This window comes from Rhagoletis pomonella, unplaced genomic scaffold (genome assembly GCF_013731165.1).
Source record: "Rhagoletis pomonella isolate Grant_MI unplaced genomic scaffold, Rhpom_1.0 Rhpom_scaffold_00007, whole genome shotgun sequence".
In the NCBI taxonomy this organism is placed as follows: domain Eukaryota; kingdom Metazoa; phylum Arthropoda; class Insecta; order Diptera; family Tephritidae; genus Rhagoletis; species Rhagoletis pomonella.
In genome coordinates, this window is record NW_023458561.1 from 45663354 (window position 1) to 45673560 (window position 10207).

A 10207-nucleotide genomic window follows, 5' to 3' on the forward strand; every position below is an offset into this window, starting at 1 on the left:
TTTTAATCTTCTATTTTTGATTTGGTAGGTACACATATTAGTTGCGTTCCAGATGCTTCACGATTTGCAGGTTTTTACAGGTTTTTTTCGTGTATTTCGAACTTTTTTTTGGTTTGTCGAAAGCTGCAATTACAACTTCTATACTCCAGCCTGACTCTGATCGAAATGGAAGCATGGCACGCTCTTATTATCACAGCGCTCTTAGCTGTAGCTGTAGTCATGAATCCCTTGAAATGTTAAATTTAGGGGGCTGTGAGTAGGATAACAAACTAACTACATCTACTGGTCTCTGGGGATGCAAATGTGTAAATATATATATGTACATCCTCATATATAGTACATACATATGTATACATACGCATTTTTATTTGTGCTATGAGTCCCGATTTGCAAATACTGATAAATTTTCATTGTACACATTGTACGCAGCGGTGAAACACTGCTGTTAAAAATAATGCAAAATATCACTTGAAATGCCTTCATGCTGTCACTCGCTCCATCCGCCAAATGTCATACCCTGTGTACCCACTTGTTTCCGGTTATTATGATGGTGGCTCCCTGCACTTCTGGCCACCTCAACGAGCTCATATTTTTTTCGTTGTTGCTCGTTGTGTATAGCAACCCTCAAATGTCTCATGCTTGTCAGCATTACACTCACTCAAACTCGTGAGTGTAACCTGTAGGAAAAATCTGGACAACTAAGAATAAATTTTCAGTTGAAGCGAGAACTAGTTGCATTAACACTGGCGGTTTCCTACAGAGTTCGAAAATATACAACTACACATTTGTATTCAAAAGAAAGTCAAAAAAAAACGAACAAGTAATTGAGTGCAGTTACACATACATATGTATGTATGTGTGGGTGTAAGTGCATTTGCTGCGTGCTCATGCATTCTGTTGATGTCATCGTCGCTTATGGCACGCAGGGAAGCGTTAACTGGGTTGACTGTGGGCAACAAGGCGGCTGCAGCTTCAATGCGAAGCGATTGTATAAGCGCATATGCATGTGTGTATATGTGTGCACTGTGCACGTTAATGGCGACTTGTATACGAATATATATACAGACATTTTGATTTTTGTTGTTGTCTGCCTGCATGTTTGGCGGCAACTTGGCCAAAAGATAAGTATGTTGGAGGAGATTTGAGTTTGCACACTTTTGAAGAACTTTACCATCCTGCATACGAGTATTTCACTATTTTTAAATTATTTTCAAATCCTTGTACAAGCAAATATGCTGCACGCTTGAAAAATGTGCAAGCAGACAAACCTGTGTAGTTGTGTATTCTACTCAAAGCACGTGTGATCTTTTCAGTTTCAACTTTTCGAGTATGCTTCAGATGATTTAAATGTAATTAGTTTTATTTGAATATTTCGAATGAGTTTGCTAACGCAATTTGATTGCAAAATTTGTGTGAAACTTTGAATTCTATTTAAATTATAAAACTGGAGGAAATATTTATAAATAGTTTAATTCTTTTCACCTAAACGTTTAAATGACCTACTCGAGCTCGATGAAAGGTGAAATTTAAGCTCAGCATAAAGTAAAGAAATGGAAAAAGGATTACATAATTAAGTGATAAGCAGTGAATTTTGAAGTTATGTTTAAAAATGAGCTCTTGCAAGCCGTTGTGGGTATAACTTACCTACCAAATCTCAGTTTTTATCACCCTAATGTCAGTGAATTGAAGCTCACCAAAAATCATTAAACTCTTGCTTAGGAATTATTTGCATTATTCCAGTAGAACTATTAAAAAAAGTAGGTACCACCGAAAAATGTAATAACCTATTCCTAGGTTCTTCAAAAAAAAAATATTTTTCGAAATTGCCTCGAAAAAATATTTAAGATTCAGGCGTGTACAGCGAACTTCTTTTTCTCGTACGGTCTCATGTACGTTTGGTGCGGTTCTACTGGACCAATTTCGAAACCAAGGATGGTAAAAGTATTTTGATATATTTAAGTTGATGAGTACAGTTTTTATTATATCAATATCAACGTTTAAAAATTTACGTATTTTTGCATACTTGTAGTTGTTATTGCAAGCTATTAAGTTAGAGTTGTTTTTGCATATTGTTTACTTTGTATTTTGTAATAAAGATAAATATAAATATGAAGGAGGAAATGATATAAATCGATGGAGATCGAAACGAAAATGTATTGAAATTTTTTCATAAGAATCGAAATATGTATGTATATCTTCTCATCTAAAAAAATTGTATCGAAATTTATCGAGTCCTTGAATTTAATAGTTATCCGAATATATATAGTTATCAATCTTAGTCAACTAAATAGTCTTAAAAATGAGCTTTTTAGAATTCTATATCTTATTTTTATTACTGATAATATGAATTTTTCTTTACATGAATGCCTTGAGCCGTTGTGGTATACCAAAGAATTAAAAAATCTTAAAAATTTAAGGAATAAGGTCTATAAAAAATTTTAAGTATCAAACTCTTATCACATAAGGAAAAATATTTGGATTATTCGAGAGAGTTTAAATCCTTGCGTAAAATTCTTCATAGAAATTATGTTCAGAAATTTGAGCTTGAAATTAAATCGAACCCCAAGGCCTTTTTGGCGGTACGTCAAATCAAAAAAAGATTGCCCAAGCATTCCGTCGGAAGTTTTCTATAATGGAATACATGCAAATTCCTCTGTAGAGGCTGCAAATCTGTTTGCAGGCTTCTTTAGCTCAAACTACGACCCTGAGGTAGTTTCTACTGAAGATAGTTATTTGAATGTGAATACCTCAATTGATTTTGGTGCGCTCTCCATTACGCTTGATGACGTGGTTAATGGCATCCAAAATTTTAAATCCTCAAAGCAAGCAGCTACTGATGGTCTGTCCCCATGTCTTCTCCAAAACTGCCCGCTTTTGCTTACCCTCTTCTACTAATGCTCAACGAATCTCTTAAATATGGTGAATTTATTGATGCTTGGAAGATTACCTTCATCACTCCCATTCACATAAGTGGTAATAAGATCAATATTGCCAACTACAGACTCATATCAAAGTTATCTACAGTCTCTAAGTTATTTGAGTACATTGTAAAACAATCGATGTACTTAGCAACCAAACGGCTGATTTCAGTTAATCAACATGGCTTTATGTCTGGTCGATTAACTGTTACAAATCTAACCATTTTCTCCGAATTTTGTCTGCCTGCTTTTAATAATCGCATGCAAGTTTACACTGTCTATACCGACTTCACCAAAGTTTTTGACAAAGTTAGTCATTCCCTCCTAATTACCAAATTATCTAGTTTAGGTTTTCACTCTACCTTTCTGAAGTGGGTAAAGTCTTACCTTTCGTCACAAAAGTGTGTTGTCGTAATCTTTTACTGCGACCTCTGGAGTACCTGAGCGTAGCATCTGAGGTCACCTTCTCTTTGTGATTTTTATTAATAACATATGGGTATTTCCATACGTCGCATACGTGACAGTCGTACGTTTCAATGTGATACAAACAAGGAATACCATTCGTTTTCTTTAACTTTTTTATGCCATTATATAGCACATAATTAGCTCTATATTTAACCAAAAAATGAAAACAATCGAACTGCTTGCTGAAATATAAGAATTTAAAGTGAGTATCGTTACGTGACAAAAAATGGAAGTAGATTTTTTCTTTTCTTACAAAGTCGCAAAACTCTGCGAAATGGGTGGATGGCTATTTTCATGAAACTTATTTTAATATGATTTAGAGCAATTCTAGTTGTTTTTAGAATTTTTTGAATTAATGCAACTTGTTTCAATTTTCTTTTACAACCCCAAGTGTGAAACGTAATTATATATATTTCCATCGTTATATTTTTGTTAATATTGCTTTTAAATGAATTTTTAACGCAAATAACACAGGCATTTTATGTATATACCTTATATTTTGACTTCAGCGCTATTTCAGGGTGAATTTGTTGGAAATCTATGACTTAATATGTTTCAACTACATACGCCAAATTCGAACCAAATCGGGCCATAAATACGGTTTTTCGAAATGTCTCAACCTTGGCGCCACCTAGGAAGACTATTTTACGCAAACATGATACTACTTACATAGCCAGTATATATTTTAAAAAGCAGACAAATCGGCTCGTAAATACGTTAGATATAAGATTTTTATTTTTTTTGTGGTGGTTGACCTTCCGATGGAAACACCCATATCTAACTGCTTTAACCATTCTGGATATCTTTTATATGCCGACGACTTAAAAATGTTCACTACGGTTACAAATCAGCTTGATTCTGTCAAGCATCAGGCCGATCTAAATAGTGTTGTTGTCTGGTGCCACAGAAATCAACTACAGTTAAGCATAAAGAAGTGTTTTCATATCGCATTTTATAAGTCTTGTTCCCCGACCCCCACTTCTTATTATATCTCTGGCTTATGTCTAATCAATCGTAATGAAATTTCTAATCTTAGGGTGGTTTTCGACTCTAAATTTCTTTTTAATAGTCATCTAAACTATACTATAGCAAAGCACTATTCTATACTAGCTTTTATTCGCCGTTTCAGCTCTGAGTTTACTGACACGTACACTCTGAAACTACTCTTTACTTCTCTCGTCCGCTCTAAAGTAGAACATGCTGTCCTTATCTGGAGGCAATACCACAATTCCGATATTGAAGGGGTTGAGCGAATACAAAGAAAATTCATACGTTTCGCACTCCGTTCACTTCAGTTTGTTGATCCGATTCCTTCTTACACTGCCAGATGTCAGTTAATCGATCTGAAATCTCTAAATAGCCGAAGGTCCATTCTTTCGTTTACTTTTGTATATGATATTAATCGAGGGGCGATTGACTCTCCATTCCTACTTGAATACATCTACTTTAATATCCCCACAAGAGAATCATGAATTTTTTTTTCTATATCGCGTTAGAACACTTTACGCTTCTAACGCAACTATTTATAGAGCATTACAACAATTTAACCTTCTCTCGTATTCATCAGATATCGATTTCTCTATGTCAAAACCTAGATTTGAATAATCGTTAAATGAAATTGTTAAATAAAGTTAAATTGAATTAGTCTCTGTATAGTCTGTAAGAAAATGTACATTTTCTAGATTATTGTTAAATAAATAAATAAATAAATAATCCAAATTGATCAAGGTTTATTGACTTATTGAAATTTATCGAGAAACAGAAAATTACGATGATAAAGACAAATACGTATTTGCGAAAATATACGATGAGCAACCGTAGGCGAATTCGAAGACCAAGACGACTACTGAGACGAACGCAAAGACGAAGACGGATGCGAGCACAAGTAGGTAGACGAACATGAAAATGAGTACAAAAACGAAGAGGAATACGAATACGAACAAGACACGTATGCAAAGGCGAGTGGGAAGATGAATACAAATAATAAACCAAAAGAAATACGAAGATGAAGACAAATACGAATACAGATAAAACAACGCAAATAAATACGCAGCCGTATATAAACTCAAATACGGAGAAGAAAACACAAACGAACATAAATATGAAGACGAATACGAAGACGAATAGGAAGCCGAACCGAAGGAGAATACGAATACGAGTCCGAATACGATCTGAAGACTAATATGCATACAGCGTCTAAAACAAATATGTAGGTGTGTTCGACTATTACTAAATTCGAATACAAACGCGGATATGAACAGGATGCGAAGACGAATATGACAACAAAGTCAAAGCTGAAAACGAAGATAAATATGGTGACGAATACGAAGTGGAATACGAATACTAATACGAATATATTCCGAGGACGAATACGACAACAACGACCAAAATATGAACACGATGAGGAATGCGCAGATAAATACGAAGACAAATAAATATACAATATTTATGAGGAAAGCGAAAATGAAAAAATCTTCGGGATCCTTAAAAACCCAGAAACCGACCGAACTTCGGCAGTAACTGGTACTCATTGTATATAATAATTAACTACTATCTAAAAATGTTTTATTTTTTGTAGCATTTCAACAACTTTAGGCCATAATTATATCAGTAATATAATACACACTTAAGCCTTTTAAATCATCTCCCAAAAGTCTGTAAAAAAATAACTATTTGGCCAGAAACAACAAATGGTTTAAAGTTCTTGACACTTAAGCATGCATATACGAGAAAGTAAATCTGTATGTGCTCGCACAAATACATATGTACCTATGTAATACATATTATGTATGCAGAGCACATTTGCAGATATTCATGTTGCGTATACGCCATGTCGCACTGCAAAGCACGAATGTACAGAAAATGGTCATTTTGATTTCGTAAAAGGCCCTACACACGCACTGATTTATAGGACAACCAATTGGCCAACCTCTAGAAGTGGGTTGTAAATAAGCCGTGTAAGCCTTCGTAAAATTGTTCGTCAGGATGGAGAAAAATCACAAATGTTTGATTTTTGAGGCAGAGATGGTTGTTGCTCTTTGTGTAGACAAGTTGGTAACTCACAATGGAATTCAATTTTTTTTTTTTTTCAAGTGCGCATTGATGTTCGCTTGCATTTTCTCGGCACGTTTTGCTAGTGGGAGTGGGTAAAATTAGTGAAAATGGCGGCGGTGACAAAAAAAAATGGCGAAGAATGGCAAGCATTCTTAGCATTTCTTAAAAGTTTACCGGAGCTCTGGACTTGTTTACAATTAAAAAATTCTTACCCAAATGAAATCGGACAACCGATTGACGCGTTTGTAGAGAACTGCACTAAGTCAGTTGGTCAACTGGTTGGCCGATAAATCAATGCGTGTATAGGGCCTTTAATAATTTACACATCGTTGCTTCATATACATACATAAAAATTAAAGCACTGCGAAGCTGGAAATTCTAAACCAAAGTCTAATAAGCATAAATATGTATTGCGTATACGAACATATTTACATAGATACATACAAGTACATGCTTATTTATGTACGTTAAAGTATCGGCATTTGCATACAAAAGTTTCGTAATAAAAGCTGTATACGTACTGACACACACACACACCCATAAACGATGGACAACAAAAGACGCTCCTATTTCTTGCTTCATATTTCAAAATGACTTGGTTTAGAAATCCGAGTTTTTGGTTTAATAAGAGTTAACAAGCTATGTACCAACTAACTGACCTAATTTGCTTTTCTTTCTACTTCTTGTTGAACGTGCACATACACATGCACTCGTTACTTGGTATCACATACATACATACATACATATGTACAATAGTACAATATGTGTTGGTAAATACAAAAGTACTTAGGCAGCTGGTAAGTGGAGGATATTGCATCTATTTTTGTATGCAATGTAGCTTACTGCCAGTGCCAAGAGTATGAATGTACAATAATCTATGTTGATGACCTTGCAGTGCTTTTTAAAATCTAATAGCCGACAAGAAACAGCTCCAACCTGTGAAGATTTGCATAAATAGTTTTCGTACTTTTGTGAGGTGGAATTCAAGTGGATTTACTGCGTGCACTTTTGTGGTAGACCAGGTAATCCAGCTTTTATTGGTTGTAATGGACCATAAAACTGTTTACGAAGCAAAAGTAAATGCATCTAAAGACTTTTAATTTGTATTTATGAAGAGCTTTGGATATTTTTAGAAATATGTAGGTGTAGTGCGGAAATTTAGCAATCAATATTAGGATATTGACAACACAAGTTAGGCGTACATATGGCAGCCGCCGTGTTGTAGTGGGTAGGTGTACGCGTCACCACTCCGCAGAACCTGGGTTCAAGCACTGGTCAAAGCAACATCGTAAAAAAATATTCTTCTACCATTTTTTCAAATTATTGTTGCTTTTCCACAATAAGTTTTCATTAAAAAACGGCCTCAAGCCCAATAAAAATTGTTGAATATAGTTAAAAATTATCAAAAAAATAAAAATCCAAAAACGCGATTATTTCTGATCGAAAAAATTTAATTCCCCAATAACGATTAGAGATGATCGAAAAAGGGCGGCAAATGTGGTCATAGTCAGGTATTTTGCCATGAGGAGTGACCAATCAGTAATCCCACGAGTTTCCTGCAGTCTTATCTTCTCAATGAAATTAAATAACTGATTCGGAGCAACATGAGTTTGTCGATCTGTAGACTCTTGAATCCACCACGACGTTGCTGACTGAAATATTTCCCCAGTTTTCAACGGAGGTTTCAATTTTCGAAGGTGAATGCCTAGTCTAAGCTCTCTCCCGCCTAGTGGTCAAGCGAGTCATTACCATAAACTCTCGAAGGCTCAGAGTAAAATATGTTTTTGATGGCTTCTAACATAATTTAGGGGCATTTAAGTTGTCGAACTAGTCTCTAAGTGAATGGAGGAGGGCTGACCAATACCTTGATTGCAGTTTGGCTATTACTACAGGCTGTAGTCTTTAATACAGACACGTAAATAAACTCTCTACCGTTTTTTTTTCCTAATGCAGTCCATGGCCTACAGGAATATCGAGGCATATTCCGGAAGAGAGAAATAAATATTGTCACCGTAGCGCTCGATAAACTAGACTGCAGATGATGACCCTGTAACAGTTTCGTAGCCATCATTGAAGTTTCTATTACGCTGCTTAGCTTTGAGGAGTTATACTGGCTTTAAGTTGAGTTTCGTGCTGCTTTTCGTGTAGACATGCAGTATTAATTCAGAAGTTATACTCTCAATGTACAAAGCATGTCCAGTGGAAAGTCTTACGTATAAGATTACAAAAATAAACAGAGTTGGAGGAGCGGCATCGAGACCACAGAGGCAATGATTATTTACCCTACTCACGTCTATGTAGATGAAGCAATAACTTTTCCAATAGGTGCTACTTGGGACTCGGTAGGTATTTGAAAAGCAGAGCGCTCTGTCGATGAACTAAAATCACGTTCCTAAACTCTCTCATAACGCCCTTTCTTTCACGTTCTTTTATATGGCGCAAACGTGTGGACGATGTCGGACAAAGAAAAGAAAGCTTTGGGTGCCTTCGAGAGAACTATTCTACGCCAGATCTATGGCGTTGTTCGCGTAGGCGCCAGGTACCGAAGATGATTAATTGAAGAACTGTGTGAGATTTTTAACGACATGGACATAGTTAAGCGCGTACAAATACAATGATTCCGCTGGCTGGGGCATATTGTACGCATAGAAGATGAGGCTCCAATGAAAATTGTCTTCTACCCGGCACACATGGCTTGAAAACGAGCAAGCAAGAATATCCACGAACACATTAGAAGTACCACTCACAAAAGAACCAGTCTGCATTCGCAATGAACACTAGGCGTAAATTCGCAAAGGATAGCGACAGTTGGCGAAGTTATCTTTTTTTGTCTCGCTCCAAACCGACAAACTGTTGTTGGACCAACTAAGAAGAAGAAAACTAAAACAAAACAGAACCTCTCCTAGCAAGTGTCGACTGCGACGAGTTAGTAGTCAGTTTGAAATAGATTTAGCTTTGGTGGCTGGCCTTCGCAACATTATTAGAAATGCAGGTGCTGATGAATTAGCTGGGGAGGGAGGGTTGTTCCACACTGGCATCAATCGAGGGACGATACAAGACATTGTTTCTCCAAAAGTCGGCTAATAGGTGGCGCTGGCGTATAGGCAAATTCATGTGGCCCATATGCAATCCCTAAAAAACACACAATCTGAGAAGACCAGACCTGATGTTGGGAGACTAGTGCCAGATCCTACTGAGCATTGCCCGATTGGCAGCCACGCCTGAAGGCGGAGTATTGCCTACAATGAACGAAAACGAATATAAAGCAGTAGTGCCACTTCCTTGCACATGTTCAGCTTTAATAAAGAGTAGAAAGAGCGAAGTAATAAAAAAAATTCAAAATATTACACATTTTTAGTGCGTCCATCGAATAAGGCCTAAACGTTCCTACTAATTTTTCATCAAAAATGATATATGATAACCTGCCAAAAATAAAAACCACATCATTGCAGCTCCGATAGCGATTTCAACAAACTTACATATGTACATACGCATATTCAAAGGCAGTCAGAGTAAAACGCTTCTCACTCTGTATCCAAGCGGACACAGATATTTCTACTTCACTTTGTAAGCAAATTTGATTATATTTGGAACTGACCTCATGCAACGGAATTTATGCAAACAAGATAAGCAATAACGTCAGCTAAGTGGTTAAACGGAAAACACAATATTGACTGACGCAGCTACATATGGTTATGTGAAAAGAAATGCGAACACATTTTGATTATGTAAAAATCCATGGTAATTTAAGATTCTTCTTTTTGGATTTC